This window comes from Salmo trutta, chromosome 20, assembly GCF_901001165.1.
Source record: "Salmo trutta chromosome 20, fSalTru1.1, whole genome shotgun sequence".
NCBI classification, from domain to species: Eukaryota; Metazoa; Chordata; class Actinopteri; order Salmoniformes; family Salmonidae; genus Salmo; species Salmo trutta.
This window is the reverse complement of record NC_042976.1, coordinates 32,058,719-32,072,399: the sequence shown is the minus strand read 5'-3', so window position 1 is coordinate 32,072,399 and position 13,681 is coordinate 32,058,719. Positions and strand designations below refer to the sequence as shown.

Sequence of the window (13,681 nt, the reverse complement as noted above, 5' to 3'; positions counted from 1 at the left end):
TGGGGACAGCCCTACCTCTATTACAGTAAAATAATGTCTCAATGTGTTTGTTTCGGTGTCTATATGACCGATTCTGTTGGGCAAAACCTCAAATGCAAATGTCAGAGAGGAAGAAGTGATCTCTCAACTTAAATTGGTGTGAGTGGCAAGGGGAGGGGCTTGGTGTGTGTGTATTAACAGAGAGGAAGAGGTGAAGAGAGAGGTTTCTCTCGCCAAAATCGATCCAAAAGAAGCCCAATGCATTTCTATGGGCTTATTTTGGACCTAAGCTTGTCGCCTGTCTTCCCGCCTTTGGGACAACGACTCCCATTGTTAAGGCGGAGACATGAGCATCTCGTCATTATATGCAGATTTCTGGTGTAAATGGGAATGTGCACACAGCACAGAAGAAGGAGACGAGACTAAAAAGACGACATGAGAACAAGCGGACATGAAACGCACATAAAAACGAATACAAAAAACTTGATTCTTGTGATACAGGCATTTGGAATATCGTGCAAAAACATGAATTCGATATATCTCCCAGCTCTCCGTCTGACTACACAAGGCAGTCGTGTACCCTTTGCAACTGTACTTCAAGCCCTGAGGAAGGTGACATTACTGCTCGATGCTAACAGCCCAGGGGTTCTTCAACTTTTTCAGCACGGGACCCAAGCTTAGGAAAACATGCAACTATACGTAAATATGGGTACATTACATTGCCCTTATGCCTAAAACTAAAGCAATATAGACAATAACAATGAAATTACAAACCCATATGAATAGCTATTGATGTTTATTGTTCCCCATTAAAAACACTCTTACATATTTGTCTAGGTTGGAACTGTTGCTGTTAAAATACAATAAGTCATTTTCATTCTGAACAGGAAGAAGCTGATTGATCAGAACACACACACACACGTTCTGTTTGATCGTGCAACCGTAAGTAACAGTACAGATGAAAATAGTCAGGCCTAATGTACATCTTACTGTAGAAATGATTGTTGGAACTGTGACTGTTAAAATACAATACATCATTGTTATTCTGAACTAGAATAAACTGATCACATCACACAGATGTAGACCAGAAAACAAACAAACACACTCCTAATGAGAGGTGTGTGGCTGGTTGAAGTTTTCAGCAAGCAGGTCTATTCTGGGCTTCGTTTTTGGGTCTGTTTCTGTACTTGTTTTTTAAGTATGTCAGAGTTAAGAACCCTGACTCGCATAGGTATGTGGTGCCAAACTGGATCAGAACATCTACTGCTTTCTCAGTCAGGCAGGAGACCGCTTCCTGCTGTAGATGAACAACCCAGAACTGTATGAGTGTTTGCCTCAAAAAGCATCTTGCTTCAATCATTTTATTCCAGTTCAGAATAAAAAAGATTACTTGTATTTTAACAGCAACAGTTCCAACATAGACTTGTTGTCAACAATAATACAGTAGGTAGGGATGCACCGATATTACATTTTTGTCCGATTCCGACATCCGATTTTTTCCTTGGCAATAAAAACGACACATAATATTTAGCGCCCTTTTAAGCGTTCTAGTACAATTAAATAGTTAACACACACATGGACACATCAGTCTAAGGCACTGCATGTCAGTGCAAGAGGCGTCACTACAGTCCCTGGTTCGAATCCAGGCTGTATCACATTCGGCCGTGATTAGGAGTCCCATAGGGCGGTGCACAATTGGCCCAGCGTCGTCCAGGTTTGGCCGGGGTAGGCCGTCATTGTAAATAAGAATTTGTTCTTAACTGACTTGCCTAGTTAAGGTTAAACACACACATACACACACTGACCAAAAAGTTATTTTGTTGGCATTTACTTATGTCCCCATTACCAGTAAACCATAATCAAAACCTATTTCTTTCACTTATTTGCTGTGCTGTTTCGCGGTTCATTTGTTCAGTCGTTTCATTCTCAACCAGGATTTCATCATACATGTCAAGCAGTGAAGTTTCAGCTGTCTGTCCGTGGCTTCTCTTCCTCGGTGCGCACAGTCACTGTGTCCGTTTCCATCTTGTCCAGCTGTGTATGTAACATTTCACATAAACCCTGTTTCTTGTCTGCATCGAAGTAGCAGTCCTTGTAGCTAGCATCTAGCATGGTGGCGACACAGTAAAGAGGCTCAGAGAGAATACCATGAATCGCTTGTTCACAGCCTCTAGTACTTTTGTAAGTTTTAACCCCACGGTCTGTCAGCAGTTTTGTTGAGCAGGCGTTTCAATGCCATGACAGAGGGCATCACGTCTACTGCAGACGCAGTTGATGAGCTTATTTCTCCAGTCAGTTGTTTGAATGGAGCTAGCTAGTGTGTTCATGTTTCCAAGTTTCAAACATGTTCTCAAATGCCATTGAAATGGCAGCAGCGGTATGAGAACCAGCACATTCTTGAGCTTGCAATAAGGCTTTCCTCAGTACAAAATCCTCGTTGACCCACTGTGCTGTCAGACTCAGCATGCTCATGAGGCTGACATCACTGGTCCAAATGTCAGTCGTGAAGCTAATAGTAGTGACGCCCATTGCAAGTAGCTCATAGACGTACGTTTAAACAATACTGTGTAACACCGGTAGGGCAACATCAGAAAAATAGTGTGTCCCGAGGCTTGACCAGTCGGCGAAAGCCAACATCATCCACGACAGAAATGAAGGGAAATGAATTCCATTATCTTGGCGTTAATGGATTTCGCCTTTGAGTTGTCTCGCTGAGACAAGAAAGGCTATAATAGTCGTACTGCTACATACTGTATATAAAGTCACACTCCATAATAAAAAGTAACAAGTATCTCTTGCTCTACCTCCCTCCATTAAAGTGCTGTTGATTCTCTCCCAGCATGTGCTTCACCTTCTTTGTACCTCCTGCTCTTCTCCTCTCCATCCCCCTCTACTCTACAACTGCTCTGAATAGCAGAATTATTAAGCGCAACCCAGTGCCCCACAGAGTGAACAGAGTGACAGTACAGGGGGATTGACAGAGAGAGGGGTAACGAGAGAATGTGAAGAGAACAATTTGGAGTGACGAGTGTATGTTTACTGTATGAACCTTCATTACACTACCATCCACTGCTTGCTGGTTGTTGGCATACCACAAGACAGTGTTAGCTCACTGAGCTAAAGCCAAGAACTCAGGGCAAGATGATTACTTATGACGGAAAACTAACTTGGTACACAACTTCTTAAATACACAGTGGTTCACCAGAAGTAACTGATGGGTGATGAAACATAGGGATTGAAGGAAGTCTCTAGGTTTTGCTTGCCTGAGGTAGAGTATCTCATGATAAGCTGTAGACCACACTATTTACCAAGAGAGTTTTCATCTATATTCTTCGTAGCTGTCTATTTGCCACCACAAACCGATGCTGGCAATAAGACTGCACTCAATGAGCTGTATACAGCCATAAGCAAACAGGAAAACGCTCATGCAGAGGCGGCGCTCCTAGTAGCCAGGGACTTTAATGCAGGGAAACTTAAATCCGTTTTACCTAATTTCTACCAGCATGTTAAATGTGCAACCAGAGGGAAAAACACTCTGGACCACCTTTACTCCACACACAGAGATGCATACAAACCTCTCCCTCACCCTCCATTTGGCAAATCTGACCACAATTCTATTCTCCTGATTTATGCTTACAAGCAAAAACTAAAACAGGAAGCACCAGTGACTCAGTCAACAAGAAAGTGGTCAGATGAAGCAGATGCTAAGTTACAGGACTGTTTTGCTAGCACAGACCAGAATATGTTCCGGGATTCTTCCGATGGTATTGAGGAGTACACCACATCAGTCACTGGCTTCATCAATAAGTGCATCGATGACGTCGTCCCCACAGTGACCGTATGTACCCCAACCAGAAGCCATGGATTACAGGCAACATCTGCACTGAGCTAAAGGGTAGAGCTGCCGCTTTCAAGGAGTGGGACTCTAAACCGGAAGCTTATAAGAAATCCCGCTATGCCCTCCGACAAACCAACAAACAGGCAAAAATAGAATCGTACTACACCGGCTCTGACGCTCGTCAGATGTGGCAGGGCTTGCAAACTATTACACACTACAAAGCGAAGCACAGCCTCAAGCTGCCCAGTGACACGAGCCTACCAGACGAGGTAATTTACTTCTATGCTCGTGTCGATGCAAGTAACACTGAAACATGCATGAGAGCATCAGCTGTTCCGGACGACTGTGTGATCACGCTCTCTGTAGCTGATGTGAGTAAGACTTTTAAACAGGTCAACATTCACAAGGTCACAGGGCCAGACAGATTACCAGGACGTGTACTCAAAGCATGCGCTGACCAAATGGCAAGTGTCTTCACTGACATTTTCAACTTGTCCCTGACCGAGTCTGTAATACCAACATGTTTCAAGCAGACCATCATAGTCCCTGTGCTACCGCACAGCAAGCGGTACCAGGGCGCCAAGACTAAGTCCAAAAGGCTTCTTAACAGCTTCTACCCCAAGCCATAAGACTACTGAACAGCTAATCAAAGGGCTACCCAGGCCCCTCTTTTATGCCGCTGCTACACTCTGTGTATTATCTATGCAGACACTTTTACTCTACCTACATGTACATATTACCTCAATTACCTCGACAAACCGGTGCCCCCGCACATTGACTCTGTACCGGTACCCCCTATATATAGCCTCGCTATTGTTATTTTACTCCTGCTGTTTAATTATTTGTTTCTTTTATTTTCTATTTTTTACTTAACTTCTTTTTTTTTACTTCTTAAAGCATTGTTGGTTGTAAGTAAGCATTTCACTGTAAGGTCTACATCTGTTGTATTCAGCGCATGTGACAAATAAAATTGGATTTATTTTTTATTTGATTGAAGAGATCTCTCAGTGTGAGTGAGTGAGTGAGTGAGTGAGTGAGTGAGTGAGTGAGTGAGTGAGTGAGTGAGTGAGTGAGTGACTGACTGACTGAGTGAGTGACTGAGTGACTGAGTGACTGAGTGACTGTCTGTCATGGCCTTTGGCCTGATGAGCAGCGGGTATATGCTGGGGGTGAGTCACTGCTGTCCTGCTTGCCTTGCCCAAGCGTGTGTGTGTTATATATTCCCAAGCCCTGCTCTGACGTTGTGACAATGCCCTCAGACCCAGGGAGTAAGTCTGACGCACAATCAGAGAGAGAGACGTGTGTGGTGGAACATCTCTGGCCCAGGACAAAATAAATAAATGTCACGACTTGCTGCATCAACCTGTGTGTGTGTGTATGTGTGTGTGTGTGTGTGTGTGTGTGTGTGTGTGTGTGTGTGTGTGTGTGTGTGTGTGTGTGTGTGTGTGTGTATGTGTGTGTGTGTGTGTGTGTGTGTGTGTGTGTGTGTGTGTGTGTATATGTGTGTGTCGAACTAGACATTTTTTGGTCAGGACAAACTTCTGGCATTACACTATAACAAGTCGTCACAGAATAACACCCCACGAAATAGATTTTCCCCCTGAAAATGGCATGCTAAACAACCCAGCTCTTGACAACAGAAGTGTTCCTATTTTTTGTATTACCAGGCAGAATGGTGATGTCTCCTTCCACAGAAACCCTGTCACACAAAACACTGAACAGCCACATTCAACAGGCATCTGTGTGTCCACTGTGTATTTGTGTGTCCACTGCGCCATTTACTTTCTGCATCTACATCCTGTCGCTGAGTCTACCTTTACTTAAATAACCCATCACAGATCCAGGCATGCTGTGTAGATAGAGTGATGCTGTGATGGGTGGTCGGGTAGTTCGGTCACGACTTCCTCCAAACATTACCCATCAGCCCTAAGCTGCAGAGCATGCAATGACGTGAGGGAGACATTTGAACCTGTAAGAAGTCCAGTTCCTGTTGGTGGAAATCATTAGGGGCTCTATTTTTTTTTTAAGTATTTGAATACTGTGTATTCTAGTGGTATAGGGTAGTTCTACCAGTCTTACTGGAGAGGGGTAAGGGTCAGGGATAGGGTATAGCAGCCACGTCTAACCCTGACAGCTGTCTCATCATCAGGGCTATGGCTATGTGATCCATACACAGCCAGCGGGACAGAGGATCACATTCAACACAGTAATGGGGAGGTAAGAAGAGGAGATTGAGTGAAAAAAAACTCTCTCTTTTCATGAGAGGAGAAATGCCATTTATACCCGCAGAGACAGAGAGGCAGTTGGGCAGGTGTGAGCCACTCATGAAAGCATTCTCCATCATTTTGGGACTGAGCCAAACTGATGTCCTGCAGTAAATCCATTAAAATATCACAACACGTGTGTGTGTGTGTGTGTGTGTGTGTGTGTGTGTGTGTGTGTGTGTGTGTGAGTGAGTGAGTGAGTGAGTGAGTGAGTGAGTGAGAGAGAGAGAGAGAGAGAGAGAGAGAGAGTGGATTGCAGTGTCCACTTAGAGCATGAAGGGCCTACCAACATATCTACTAACTAAAACAAATTGACAAACATCCCTCTTCTACCAGTTACTGCTTTGTGTTCATAGGACCGTCCCTACCTTCCCTCGCTATTTACATTTCAAGGACCTTGTCCTCTGTCCTCCCTCCTTTAGCCTGACCTTTTCCATTCCTTGTACCCTCCATCATCTTTCCACTGCCTCTCTCACCCCCCATCTCTTTACCCTTCACTCGGTCTTCCTCCTCTCTCCGTAATGGCGGTCCAGCTCCTTGAAGGTTTCACCTCTCCTCAGAACACACGGGGGATCTGGGTTGTTATCTGAACATGACTGAAGCCAGGAGGCAGAGGGGGAAAACTAAAGCTCCATGCTACTTCTGGCAACCTGCCTTCTCTTTGTGACTGGCTGCTTTAAACTGGCAGCAGCATATGACTGCTGCCTCTGGGGGAGTCACACTAGTACCCCAGTGTTCAAGTTGAAAGGATGTTTTTCACAACTTTCACAGAACGGCACTGGCACGAGCTGTCAGGGAGAGTGCACAAGTTGCACGGAAATAAATTATGTTGTGTTTGTATTTCAGTTTCGGCTCACATGTTGTTTTTTTTTTTAACCTTTAACTAGGCAAGTCGGTTAAGAACAAATTCTTATTTATAATGATGGCCTACACCGGCCAAACCAGGACGACGCTGGGCCAATTGTGCGCCGCCCTATGGGACTCCCAATCACGGCCGGTTGTGATACAGCCTGGATTCGAACCAGGGTGTCTGTAGTGACGCCTCAAGCACGGAGATGCAGTCCCTTAGACCGCTGCGCCTCTCAGGAGCCCTACAATCAGGCTGCACCTAGGGTGGCAGGCAAAGGCAAGGGCACACACACAGAATCCCACCACCCACTGTATTTCCTATGACTAGATAGCAAGCCAAGTAAATTCAGATCTTGATGCAGCGATTACCTAACTGTGTGTGTGTGTAGAGGTCCTGAACTGAGGACTGTATCTCTCTCTTTCTTTCTTTCTTTCTCTCAGGGAGTGTTGGGTTTCGCTGCTCGCTCCGTCTTGCTCCACGGCCCAAAGTGGCAATTTTCACCGAGGTAATTCGAAGCCAGCCATGCAAACTGGGAGAGGGCACGGGAGTGCCTTCGACCCTTAATTACTCTTTAACGAGCACTTCTGAGGGTGTTTATGAATTAATGGCCTCTTGTCTGTCAGGGGGTGGAGAGGTGGTGGTGACATCAGTTTGAGGGGGACAAGTTGGGAGAGTGGTGGTGGTGTTCCCCCCGTCCCACCCCTGTGGAGTTTCTAAAGCTCTTGGACTTGCACACTGACAGTCTGTATACTGTCTCTGTATGTAATGTCTTCATGATGCACCAAGTTAACAGATATTTTTCAGTGACTCCCAAGCATGCTCAATTTCTTTTCCCTGTCCTCCAGCATCCATGGGAGAGGTCGGTCTTTTTAAGGGCCTATTTTAAGGGGCTGGGGGCAGGGGTTGTGGATGGGTAGTGAGAGAGTCATAACAGTACCATCTCTCCCTCCCTATATCAATCCCATTCCCTCTATCTGTCCCCCTCTCTGTCCATATACGCGTCCCAGAACAGGATTAGGCTTGGTGCCCAGTGGTGACACAAGGTCATTGGCGGTTCAGGTGGACTCGAGCAGTGGGGGCCTGAGCAGAGTGAGGGCAAAGAGGGAGGGAAGGATGGGAGAGGGAGCGTTGAGACAAAAGTGAGATAAACAGCTTAAAATCATTAATGGGAGAATGAGTGAGAGAGCGAGCCAGGGAGAGTGAGTGAGCAACAAAGAGAGATTAAGAGGGAGAGCTGGTACACTGTGTAATGAAATTGAGGAAAGGTGAAGGCTGTGAAACCATAATTGATGTGAGGGCAGAATTAGAAGGTTCAGCCAAAGGCCAAAGACTCCTGGAACTGTCTGTGTCCAGAGAACTCTTAAAGAGCTCCAAGCTCGAAGGGCCGGTTCTTATGAGATCATGTATTGGGTGCCTATAATGACATGAATCTCTTCAACATTTGCTTTTCCTATGTTATCATTAGGCTTGCAATGTGTGTGTGTGCACAGATCGATATGGCATACAGAACAAAACACACTAACACCTCTGTTGATTGCCGTCACTGTGTCTTGTCTTCTCAATGGCACAGCAAATCCTCTTTCACTTCCTGGGTCACAGTGTGTTGAGTTCCATTATTACTGTAACTGCTGCCACGGTTAACGGCTGCCCTGCCCTGACTGCCATGCTCCAGATTACCACAATGGCTAGAGGGAGAATAACAATGAGAACCATTGGGCTCCCATCACTCTATCTCTCTCCATGTCCGCTGATGATCCATTCATCTGGGTCTGTGCCTATCTAGTCCTCCTCTTTTGAGAAGATGAACATGTTGCAGTGGGGGAAAGAGGTCACAGAAAGATACTTTCAGCATCGGCTACTTTGCTACCAAATCAGTTGTGTTGTGATGCAGTGGTTTTCCAGCATGGCTTCTGATGTGGAGCTCGTTGATTTTCTCTCTAACAAGCACAACCGATGAGGTTTCTTTACCATTGCATGTAGCCTATATTTAGAAGTGCACTGCCAACAAGCCCCCGAATTGACTAAATGCAATTTTAAAAAAAAATACAGTTGTGAAAAATGTAAGAATCCGGTAGCTCGGACTTGGAGACCTCTGCATTAGAGGTTTATATGTCTAGAAGCCTGAAAGAGCCCATGTCGTCAAGGGACAAATAGTGGTTTCTCTCTCACAGTGGGGTCAATACACCCTCTCTACAAACACACAGAGCAAGTGCGAACTCCATACAGCTCTTTTGTGTAAAATCAGATCATGGCACTGAATGGGCACAGTGTGTACACAACAAATTCCAGTGCTCAGTAGGATGGTGGGTTGTGATAGCATTAGGCCTAAATGTTCTGGCTATTTAAGAAAGAACACTGTCCCATCGTTGGTGTGATATTACAAAGCAGGTTTAAGGCGTCAGCATGCTTCAGTTTGGCTGACGCCCAGCCGAACCCGAACGAGTGTGCTCACATACTCCCTTAAAAGACATTCGCTTGAAAAACTAAAAAAGGGGGCAATAGTGCTGTTTGTCCATTTTGAGACACCGTAGCCAGTATAGACTTCCTCAAAATAGTCTGAATTAATCTAAGATAATTAATGACAGATTTGAGTTACGTTTTTGCTGATGAGATCTTAGTTGCACAATTTTATATCTATTTCTTTTTGAAAAATGTGCATGAAAACGAGTCGTCTCTGGTTGAATGAAAAATACTTTATTGAAGAATCCCTACTGTTGACCAATCACCGATGAAGGGGCATAAACTAAAGTTCAAAGCCCGAAGTCTATCTCCAGAAAAAAATGCGTGTTCCCAAAAAGCCGAAAAAAACACTCACCAAAGTCTGAACAAAAACGTCACAAAACGTCATAATATATGCATGAACTCTAACGAACTGTTTCGTCTGGGAAGCATGCGGATGACTTTATCCAGAAAGTCTTTCGTTTCACCGGACGCAAATGACGTGGACGTCGATTAAGGAAGCCGCCACATCTCTGATTCAGAGGGGTTGGGTTAAATGCGGAAGACACATTTCAGTTGAATACATTCAGTTGTGCAACTGACTAGGTATCCCCCTTTCCTTAATCAGACCTGACGTGATTGCGTTTAAGACTGTGGTGTCGGTCTTTGTTAAACAGTTGAGTCAGGCATAGAAAACCAAACTGGGCTAGGCTACTGTTCGGTCTCGCTAACAAACTAATGATTTCTACTGTCAGCACTAAATGATTTAGCACCTTGATTTCCAATCAGGTTGTACAGCAGTGTTGCTCAATCTGTTTCTGTATTGTAAGTTTTAAAGGGAGACTTCGGGATTTTGTCAATGAGGCCCTTTATCTACTTCCCCAGAGGTCAGGTGAACTGGTGGATACCATTTCTGTCTCTGTGTCCAGTATGAAAGAAGAGGTAGTTTCACATGCACGCTAGCAGACCCCCGTAAACGTCCAGTCACTGAGCTAACACTAGTTAACATTGACTCGCAAAACTACCTAGAACTTCTTTCATACTGGACACAAAGAAATAAAAATGGTGTCCACGAGTTCATCTGGCCCTCATTGCCAAAATCCCGAAGTCTCCCTTTAACCCGGCACTAACACACCCCTTCAGATAATCAAGAGCTTGGTGATTCGTTGATCACTTTAGGCGTGGATTGAGGGTAATGGTTGTGTGCTGAGAAGACTCTGTGGTAGTTTCTGACTTCTGTCCTTTAGGCCACGTTTCACCCCAACCAAAAACACAAGTGCAGGCCACACAGAGCAGCAGAAAGGCTTGCCCTTCCTGAGTCAGCAAACAGTAGTTTACATAATGCCAAAATCAAACTGGTCCCCTCCCAAATGTAACAACAGGACTACAGAGAACGCCAAACCCTGCATTCCACATACATACCTGTCATTGCAACAACGGCAGCAAACCGTGTACCATAAAAACGGGGTTGCCATGGTGACCTATCTTAACACAGGGGTGTGGCGGCACTGTAGGTGCGGCCTGAAACTACACCTTACCCCTGAGCGTCTGTACTGTCTGACTGTCCCAGGTAGCCTACAGTACCTTAATCCGGCATCACATAAAACTATCTGATAAGGAGAAGAACACTGATAAGCTCCGTTTCCATACAGGTCTCTTAATCACTAGGACATGTTCATGCTATTGTCCACATCTAGGAGCGAAATGTGTTAGTTCTGGCATTTCTGCCACATTTGCAGTATAATGTGAGTAAAATAGGATTAGGACCTGACTGTAAAGTACAGTATCTCTCAGCTGGAACCACTTCACACATCCCGAAGCCTAACGGAAGGAATTACATAAGAGAACGGTGGGGTGTAGGTGTTGCAAAGGGAGTGGATTAAAAACTGGAAGCTACATTAGGCTACTCAAAACCATGTGTATTTCAGGCTATGAAACCGCACATTAGTTAGCATAAATATCACAAATCGGCCTTGTGCTGAATGACAGTTTTTAAACCGTAGTCGACAAAAGAGTGGACACACCATGGTGGATTCTAATGGGATTTACTTACACATTGCTGTCATTGCTCTTTTGTCTGGGCTGTGGGTGAGAGCAGTTCATGAACTACTCTGCCAGACTGCAAAACAGGCTACTGTATGTAAACCCTGTTGGCTACAGTAGACTACAATGTGAAGCTCTTTTATTCTGGCAAAAACATCACTTTCTGCAATGTGTGAAAAGAAGTGTGCTATGAAGAGTGTTTAAATGTCCATCTAAGCGCAGCTGTTAAAGCCACAGTGAAACAACCAATTCAATAGGCTAACAATACTCATACCAACGAATATGACAAGTGTGTGGGAATTTGATCTTTGGATTGTAGACCCATTGTGGAACAAGCCAATAGGCTATGGGATAGCATTTAGCAATTCCCCAATTGATTAAAGCGCAAAACAAATTGAAACAAAGGGAAAAGCTGGGAAGCAATTAGAAGGATTTAAAGAAAACAGATAGCCTACGATGTAAACCAAACACGACGGTTTCAAACAGTGGAAGCACAAGAGATGTTAATGAATGAGTCGAAGGTTAGGCTACTCGGCATATTGTAGCGTAATAACATATTCGAGCATACTTCATATAATAAGTGCATTCCTTAATGTAAAAGGGAAACATTACATTTGTATGTTAACCATATTTTACTGGAAGCCTGTAATAACGCACATATAGCCTATCAACTGCACCGTGTGGAGTGTGGACACAAAGACAGTGCCCTAAAGAATCACAAAGTGACGGTCTACTCTAGTGAACGGACAACATGGTCCATGGATATTGTCTAGGCCTTGTACCAAACAATGGATAGGCTACTTTGTATGTTTGTACCCACTGACGTGTCATAGTTTGCATTACTACGTTTGTGTAAAGAAAACACAGCTGCTATAGCCTATAGTTCACGCCACAAGCATCAAGCCCGGGCGACCACACCAACTTTACGCTCAGTTTAAAATTGTCCTTACCTTGGTGTTCACTCCAACGAGAACGGGCAACGGGGACTGGAGAGCCACACACACTGGGGAAGATACAGAAAACCTTTTCACAAACCAACCGAGTCGCGATCAAAAGCGCAACAAAACTAAGTTCACGTATTTTGTTCGGTTTCTCAGAACGATTCCTTCCTCTGGCCCAGCTATTCCACTCGCTGCTTGCTAGTTCTCTCCCCCTCCGGCACAAGCTGCCTCCACCACCATCCACTGGTCCGACTAGTGACGTCACCGCCGAGGGGGGAGACGAGGGACAGTGCGTGGTATGACATGGAGATTGATTCACTTCTACTAACCATACAATATACGTTGTTGAATGACTGGTTATTTTGCATTCGGAAGTTGCTTTCATAATCAAGGAGGAAATTCAAATAGCCTACTTTAAAGGTATTCACCTCAATTTACACAGTGATATAACAAGTAATCAGCTTTATTCTGTTTTTATTTGCATTTGCGTGACATGTTGAGTTTCCAGGTTGATGTGTAAAGGGCAAGTTGCTGCCTTGGACTGGAAGCCAGGACAAACACTCCAATCTGACCTTTGTTCAATGTTTATTCTGCAGCACTGTTTCCTCGTGAAAACATTATTTTTATTTTACCTTTATTTAACTAGGCAAGTCAGTTAAGAACAAATTCTTATTTACAATGACGGCCTACCCCAGTCAAACCCTAATCCGGACAACGCTGGACCTATGGGACTCCCAATCACGGCCGGTTGTAATACAGCCTCGAATCCAACCAGGGTCTGTAGCACTGAGATGCAGTGCCTTAGCCCACTGCGCCACTCAGGAGCCCAAACAATTATCAATTGTTATTTTGAGGAAGTATGACTTTAACCAAACAAACCAATGAAATGGAGTTTGTGATCACTGAATGCAACCCACTGTGATGTTCAGTATTCTTTTTGTACAGAGTTTCCTGTTTCACCCCGTTTCAAAACATTTTGAAACGGGGTGAAATGGGTCACGTTCATTACTGAACGTGACCCATGTCTCAGGGAATAAAAATAAACATCACTGTGGAGGGCCAAAGCTAGATGTAAGTTAGGAGAAGTGCAATGTTATCATATTAGGAGACGTGTACTTGCAATGTGAGGGAGGTAGAGGGTGAGGGAGGTAGAGGGTGAGCTTGAATCGGTTGAAGATGGAGGGAAAAAATGAGTCATATTTTTGGAGAAAGTGGACCCTTGCCTTTTGGCTGATCCACATGTGGTTTCAGGGTGGGTGAAAATGGAGTTGGGTGCTGTGAAATCGGTGAAGGAATTACGAAGTGGTCTTGTGATAATTGTTTGTGT

General features: G+C 44.5%; 1 protein-coding gene across 1 annotated transcript in view; it reads right to left on the bottom strand.

Moving 5' to 3' along the window:
- The window catches only part of LOC115155881 (cytoplasmic protein NCK2), a 47,195-nt gene extending 34,478 nt beyond the window's left edge, over positions 1–12,717 (bottom strand). Inside the window, exon 1 of the mRNA XM_029702888.1 lies at positions 12,364–12,717. The gene's annotated coding sequence lies outside the window, so the exon portion shown is untranslated. The remainder of the gene's footprint in view (positions 1–12,363) is intronic.
- Positions 12,718–13,681: the final 964 nt, after the last annotated feature.